At 37.7% G+C, this 8,491-nt stretch overlaps 1 pseudogene; it reads right to left on the bottom strand.

Moving 5' to 3' along the window:
* Positions 1–1,680: 1,680 nt before the first annotated feature.
* On the bottom strand, positions 1,681–8,296 carry LOC103593752 (annotated as a pseudogene).
* Positions 8,297–8,491: the final 195 nt, after the last annotated feature.

Below are 8,491 nucleotides of genomic sequence, written 5' to 3'. Positions count from 1 at the left end.
GATCAATGTATAGATGGTATTGGAACCATGAGACTGAATGAGATCACCAAAGGAGTGAATGTAGATAGTGAAGAGAAAAAAAAAATCTAAGAACTAGGGCCGGCCTGGTGGCGCACTGGAGAGTGCGCCACTTGGGAGTGCAGCGGCGCTCCCGCCGAGGGTTTGGATCCCATGTGGAGACCGGTACCCGCTCACTGGTTGGGCATGGTGCAGGCGCAACACCGAGGGTTGCGATCCTGTTGCCGGTCCCCGGTACGGGCGCGACACTGAGGGTTGTGATCCCGTTACCGGTCAGTAAAAAAGACAAAAAGGAAAAAAAAAATCTAAGAACTAAACAATTGAGTATTCTGACATTTACACATTTTTATAACCAGGAGCAATACTGCAGGATTTGAGCAAGAAAGCCAAGGAAACCCAGAAGAAGAGGGAGGAGGAAAATCAAGAGAGGTACGCTAGAAACCAAAGGAGGAAAGTATTTCCAGGAAGAGGGAGTGATATATCAAAACATGGTCACACTGTGGATTAACAATGTGGAGGTCACTACCGACCTTGAGAGGAGTAGTTTGCATGGCATTTTTGGTGGAGTGAGGGTTCATAGGGAATGGGAGGAGAGGGAAGCAGAGAAGGTAGCAACTAATCGGAAGGGGTAGTGAAATCAAGAGAAGTGTGTATGTGTATAAATACACATATTTAAACATTTGTTTGCTGTTGGTAACGTCAGTAGAGAAGGAAAAATTGCCAATGCAGAAGAAAGAGGAAATTGCTGGAACAACACCTTTTAGTAGATGCAAAGGTGGAAATTGGCCTTAAAAAGAAGCATGGATAGTTAATGCATAGTAACAGGAAGGAAAGCTAAGTATATGGGCAGAGAAGCAAGTAGTAGGTACATGTGGCTCTAGAAGCTCTCTTGCTTCAATTTTCAAAATGAAGAAGGAAGGTCATCAGCTGAGAGTGAGGCTGAGAAAACAACTGTTAAAATTTTGATGAGAGATTTGAAAGTATGAAATAGTCATCTGAGAAAAAGGAGGAATGAATGAACTAGAGGTATATAGGAGTATTTCCAGGCAGCATTATGGGTTCACTTAAGGTGGGACCAGTCCTTACATCACTGTTATTTTTCTCCAGCCTTAGCCTGCTTCGGTGCAGGTACAGAGTACGTGGGAGAGTTGAATTTAATGATAGTTTTGTCAAGAGAAGGGCATAAAGGAATTGATATATGCATGACAGTGATTGAAATGATGGATCATAGAATTTAAACATACATACCTTTTTTTAAACATTTTTCATACTGTGCTAAAATTACTGTGTGTTCCTCACTGTCCCCATGAAGAAGCTTTGTCTCTTTGGTCCTTTAATCCATAGTTCTCAAACTGTGGATAAACACACAAAATCCATTCCACAGATGTGTTTTACTTCACTCATACAGAGATTGGGAAAAAAAATTTGAACAAATATTTCAAAGGTAGTAAGTTTGATACCAACAAATTCCTTTAAACAATGAATGAACTCTTCTGGGCCTCTACTTACACAATGCATAAGCAGTCACACCTACATTGGTTAACTCTTTTAAATCACTTGCCTGGCACAGAACAAAAATTTATTTATTTTTTGAAGACTACAGAAGTATTTTTATTTCTTTCATTTAATGATGCAAAGCACAAATGCTAACTTGACATATATTCACATATAACTTTTTCTCTCACATTTACAACTCAACAGATTGGTGAATCCAGAGGAATTGCTATAATCACTATATGGAGCATACCGTATTAGTATTTCAAAAATTGACTCCAACCCATTTCTTCTTTTATACTCTAAAACATCTTCATATGTTGTTTGATGAGACAGACCCACAGGAAGATAGTGGTACCCAAGGTCAGCCCAACTTTCAGCCAGTCAGGTTTGTTATATAGTGGCTCCTGAATGGAGAACTTTGTGCTGAAGAGATGCTCCGGAGCCTGGCAGGAGCCAGCAGCCATGAGAAGGGGTGCAGCAATGCAGATGGCATCATCTTGCTGACTGGGCAGAACACAAATTTAAATGCTTGGTTTTACCAAACAGAAGGTGTAAAAGAGAAGGCTAGAGAATCAGAGGACCAACGGGTTTTTATAACTTTTCCTCAGGGTGGGCCCTATGAGGGAACATATATTTTGATATGATGTAAATGCATATAACTCTGCTTTAAATAACTTGCAAAGGAGGGGGTTTTTTTGTTTTCCCTACACACAGATTACAAAGAGTCATTCTTCCCAGAGAATTCTTAGGTTTTCGGTAGGGATACAACGTATTTGACTTCTTGACTAGAGGTAACCCTCAATGAACAGTTTTGCATCTCATTCAGATTCCCTCTTTCTATTTCCTCCAAAGACCCAGTGAGTGCTCACTGTTGATTGGGCCTTCCAGAGGCAACATACTATCCATGCACCTTTCTCATCCATCCCTCCCACTCCCAATCAAAATTTAACAACCTGTTTCCCATTATCTCCAGGACATAAGGTATTAACACTGAAAAGAGTTTACCAAATTACCCCTCCCTGATTCGCATTTTCACCTGGGACCTTAAACTTTTTTAGTAACATGGGCATTTCTGACACTCATAACTGAAAGACCAGACACTCATAACTGTCTGGTCTTTCCTCGTATCCCATCACACCAACCCAACAAAGGCCTACTGTGCAGGCTCTTTTGTTAATAATAACTCTAATCTTAACTATGTGTAGACCAATACTAAGCAAAATAATATGGGAAAAAATGATTCACTATGAGGCTAGTCACATACACATTTTGTACAGCTTAATTTTGTGATTGATTAATTAATGATAATGTTAAGACCAGATTTTGTCTTAATTCAATAAAATATTATGGGCATAAGCAAATAAGTTAAATTTTAACACTATCACTGATTTTCAAGAGGAGACGATTTCATAAGTGTTTAATGGTGAACTTATATAAATTTCTTTCTCACTCCTGAAGCATTTTAGAATTTTCATGCAAATAGTCGAAAGTAAGAAAACTTGGGCTGGCCAGTTAGTTCCATTGGTTAGAGTGTGGCTGATAAACCAAGGTCCAGGGTTCAATCCCCGTTCTGGCCAACCAGCAAAAAAAAAAAAGAAAAAGAAAAAGTAAGAAAACTTTATACTTGTGAAAAGACCCAGTTACATGTCACATTTCACAATTTTTTTTTGTACCATGTTTGGTTCATCCTTCATTGTTTTTCAAAAAATCAGGGGCCAGATACTTAGCAAGTTTAAAAAAAAACAAGAAATCCATATCAAGCCTCTATCCTGCTTAGCTCTTTAAACACTAGTTTCAGAACCAAATGAGATAGATAGGGCTATTTACATACAACCTCCCTTTCCCTTAAGAGTTTCCCGTGGAAATGTGGTTTCCTAGGAATTAATTAATCACTGGTTAGCTGAGGAAAGGGAGACTTACAAACATTACTTACAGATGGCTGAACCAATGATTGTTAGCAAGAAGGCACTTGGCCTGAAAGGAAGGAACTTCAAGACGGCTAAGAAAGGCAGGATGATCACCCCTGCTCTTACACGTGAAGAACTGTTAGCTCCTTTTACTGCATGCATACATCCCAAATAGACAGTATGTGGTTTCCTTTATGCAACGCAAAATCTTTCTGCATTGATGGCTGCCTTCTATTTAGGTTTCTTGTTTTTTTACAAAACCCAGAGGCAACACTAAAGGATTTCAATTTCCAAATGATTTGGCAAAATGTAAATACTTATACAGACAACTATGGTTATCCACCTACATTTTCCTTTTTCTACTTTTTTTTCAAAGAAGTGGATTTAAAAACATGAATGAAGAATAAAAGTATGTGTATATGTATATAATGTGTATTTTGCTGCCCCTCTCCACCCGCCCCATAGCTTATCCTCTGAAAAGTACCTTGGGCTTAGGTAAATAAATAAATCCCACTGATCTGCCACAATGTTTAAAATTCTATATTCTGGGTGTCTACAGAAGGTTTCATTAGAATAAACAAAGAGAAATGCAAAAAAAAAAGATTAAACACTAATAATTTACAAGTAGATCAATTTACCACATGATAATTGAGCTCCTTAGAAAATGGAAGGTTGGGGTACCTGACCCAGAACAAAATGGGAAAAGTGTTGACAGGAGAGAAGAGAAAAAAGCCTTGATAAACTGTAGTAAAGCCTGGGCCCAAACAGCCTGAGTATCCCTGAAAAACTGAGTAGGGTGGAGGTGGGATGGATGTTAAAAGGAGAGACAAAAGGACTAGCTTCATAATTTTGCTTTCATTAATATCTAAACCTTGGGCTCACTTTCAGTTTCCAATAAGCGTATGTTGGAAATTCATCTCCAAGGTACAAGTTTCCCTCACAGACTACCAAATAAACACTTAAAGCTTCTTTAAAAACAAATGAACTTTGGTACCTTTTACTCAGCTTGAATTTACCTCCCCTACCTGCTACCATCTTATTATTAGAATTATGAAAGTCTAATTCTAAATCTCTTTCTTGCTGCTTACTTTCCTCTCTATTCACTTACGAAGGCCATATCCTACATCTGCTTTTCTTTTTTCACTGCTACTCTCTCAACTCCTTTCTTACATATTTATCAGGGTATCTCTCATTTAAAAAATTCAACTGCAGTTGAATTTCTTTAGTATTTCTTTATCCACTTCCCCTACTCAATCCTTCATCTCCTCCTAACATTGAAATGAAGGCTATGGACAGACATCTCCGTGTCTAACATGGTGCCAAATATATAGGTGTTCAAAAAATGTCTGTTAAAGTTATTGGATAGGAACATTGTAGTTTCCTAAAATTTAACAAACTCATAAATTCTTCTTTAGTCTATAATTATGATTCCTAAGATATTTTTCATATTCATGAAATACTGAACTAGAAAATTCTAAAAATCAACACAAAGCAGCTCTAATGTTTATAAAATTTGCAATTTTTTGTCTTCCTTCCTTTAATTCATTCCTCAGGATACAAGAAGCAAAACCAGTTTGTGTTGTACCTCAGAAATGAGTAGTTACACACTAATTAGATTTTATGTTTAGGAAACTGTCTGCTAACCTTGGAAAAAGGGCAAATTGCCCTTTCTCCCAATTTGGAGACAATGGAAACAAGGGAAGCTCCATATACATCACTTCCACAACCCCATATTATGCTAGGGAACTTCTAATTTTGTTAATTCACTAAGCATTTTAAGAGTATTTTTGGCCCACTCCTTTACTAAGAGCTGTGGAGAGGTATACAAACAGAACAAGTGCACAGTCCTTGCCCACAAAGAGGATACAATGCAAATAGAGAGAACCAATCTGAGAACTCAGAACAAAAGTGGTGACTGCATAATAATATACTGCTGGGGGGTTGGGGGTGGGGGATGGGGATCTGGAAACCCAGTTACTAGGAAAGAGGTTTCCAGGAGGTGAGAGTTTAGACCATCTCTGAGTGATCGTAATGATTTGCAGGAATGGAAGCTGCAAGGCCTTCTGCTTAGGAGATAAACATCTGCCCTTATATAAAGGTGGGAAATGCCTGAAGTGTGGGAGACCATAAAGGGACTGACCTCTTAGCTATCCAAAGGGCAATTTGGGGAAAGATTTGAGAATATAAAGGTAAGGTTGGGGACATCAATGATGGTGAGACAGGAAGGAGGTATTTTAAATGTTATAGTAAAAAGCTTAGATTTAATGAGATTGGTTAAAAAAAAAACAAATTGGAAAATTAAAGGCAGAATGATAACGACAGCTATGTAAAAATGAGATGCAATAAAGAGGTCCTGGGACTCAGGAAACAAGCTAGAGCACACCATAATTCAGGCATAGGTAGTAAAGATCAGGAATAAAATAGCTCAGGAAATTTCAAAGTTGAATAGTAATAACAATAAACCTATAGGCTATGCTACAAACATCTATTCTTTAATTATTAACACTATTAACAAGAATCTTTAATTTCTTATCCCCAGTCTCCACCTTCCCCCTCAGCTCCTCTGCCTAGCTTATATCCTTGTATTCAAGACATTTTATTGAGGACACTCTACTCAGTTCCCTCCACCTATGCCTTACTCAGCTTGCCTTTGCTTTGTTTTCTTCCTTTTTCACCTCCTCTTTATTTATTCACATCATTAGTCCTTAAGAGAGCCAGCCTAAATTCTACCTTTTCCTTGAAGCCATTTATAACCTCAGGAAATTCTCTGAACTACTAGTGTCTTTGACCAGATGCAATTTATATTCTGATTAGAATATTCAATAGTTGAAGGTCTTCATTCTATTTAATTCTTTAAAAATAGTTTTTAAAAATTACGATCATTGTAGAAAATTTAGAAAATAAAAATCACTTGTAATCTCACCATCATTATTAAAGTTTTGATGTGTTCCTTCCAGGTGTTGCTCAATGTGAAAATAACATATACATACAAGTTTTAGAATACATATGATATACATTTTTGCATCCTGCTTTTAGGTTTCACTTTTATAGTTATTTTAGAGGCCCCTGGAAATTAAGCAGTTTACTCAATCTTAGTAAGAGCCTGATACTACTACTACTCTTGAACTCAGTTGCTACTCCCTGTATCCTTTCTTCATGGCTGCTTCTCCCCATAGCTCTTGCTGTCTGTTGTCTTTGTCTTATCAATATACTTTTAAACCATTAATATGGAATTCAACATCTCTGTCACCTTGCTCAGTGTTTGGGCAGAGCTTTAACAAGATTCCCATAAACTGATCTGCCCTTGCATCTGGTGTTCACCCCAGTCCAACAAACTGTTGCAAAGAGGGAGGAGAGATTATATAGCACCAGTTAGGTAATTTATGAAGGAACCTCTTGGAAGAACGGGAATAAGAGACACAATTGGCTTGGTCTATATATCCTTCATTTAATATTTTGTGAAATAAGGTTTTTGACGATGATATAAATATTGTCATATGAATATACTGGATTTACTTAACCATTCCCATAGTGCTGAATGGTTAGGTGGTTTCTGGTTTTCACTATTCTAAATAACATTGAGATGAACAGCCTTCTAAGTTGCTTGAGTCTCAAGTAAAAACTGTAGTTCTACAAGCAGAATTACTAAATCAGAGGGAGGCAACTAAAACTCTTGATATAGTCTGCCGAACAACCTTCCAGAAGGGTGTTATGGCATTAAAAAAGTCGAGCAAGTGTTCTGACCTTTGTTATATCTTGCTTTCAAGGAATCACAGAAAAAACTATATTGTATGCCAGAAATACTTAAATGGGATAAAATATTTCCTCCTAAGAGATGGCTCTAAAGAGATCCCCTCATATAATGCTTTCAGTGCATTTTAGAAATTCAGGTGGTAGGCAAGATTACAAGACAGCAGTTTACGTGTTTTGGGTAGGAGGAAGCACTGGAGACAGAATTGAATCAGAATTACTGTGCACTTAAATACAGTATATTTTTTTAAAAAAGAGGTATTACAGTATGTGTGCAAATGTATTCCTTATCTTAATCTTTATTTGCATAACTACAATGAAATGTTCGTTGAAATGTTCGTGTACATACTTAGCATTTTTTCAAATATAAATTGATTAGGCTCTATTGCTATTTTGTTTATCTACATAAGAATACCCCAGGTAACTGCCAGAACTTAATTAGCCATTTCCCTTTGGCTAGGTGGGTTTTTTCCCTTCAAATTTTTAGTGTTCAGATAATATGCTATGAATATCTTTAAGGTACACTCATTTCTTCACTCAGGTCATACCAATGAAAGAGATTCCCCAAAGTGGAATTGTTGATTAAAATATATGAACAATTTTATAGTTTGCCTTACATATTGCAAAATTTTGTACTCCACTGACATTAACTTTGCATGTTTGTCTTGTTTCTTTTTAAGTTCTCCTTAGGAAGAGAGTGTCTTAACTTTCAGTAGACTCCAGAGTGGCCAAGGTAGAACTGGCTCAGGGCTGAGCACGAAGTAAGAACTCAATAAATAAATATATACACACTTTTTTGGCTGCTGGCCAGTATGGAACTCAACAAATATTAATGGATTAATTTTCATGTAGCTGCAGGCTTGACTTTCTTCTCCTCCAGATTTTTTCCCCTTAGTCTATTCTTATTGTTTCCTTTCGGTATCTACTTCATTACCCTAAACTGGTCATTTCGGGGTAGGCAATTTTGAACAGAGGTACCTTTTCGTGTCTCCTGTCTTATTTCTCTGGAAGTTTCCCATTCTGGAACTTTACTCACCCTATTGCTGTGTGAGGAAGCCCAACTCACAGCAGTCAGCACCACTGGAGCCGTTTTGTGGAAGAATTTCTATGCCAGTGAATTTGAGTAGATTTTGAAAATAACGGCACTGTCTGGGAAGCGTTTCTGCCAAACAGTTGACGTGGTGTGAGTCGCAGAAATTCAGGGAAGGAGCGACGACGACGGTGGGATATTTTTCACCTCACAAGCACGAAGAAAACGCTGGATTTCCCTCCGGAGCCCTGCCGGTTACGACAGGTGCTGAGCCCGCCGGAGAAGGAAG

Source organism: Galeopterus variegatus, unplaced genomic scaffold (genome assembly GCF_000696425.1).
Source record: "Galeopterus variegatus unplaced genomic scaffold, G_variegatus-3.0.2 Scaffold1405, whole genome shotgun sequence".
Taxonomy (NCBI): Eukaryota; Metazoa; Chordata; class Mammalia; order Dermoptera; family Cynocephalidae; genus Galeopterus; species Galeopterus variegatus.
This window is presented reverse-complemented; position numbering and strand designations above follow the sequence as displayed.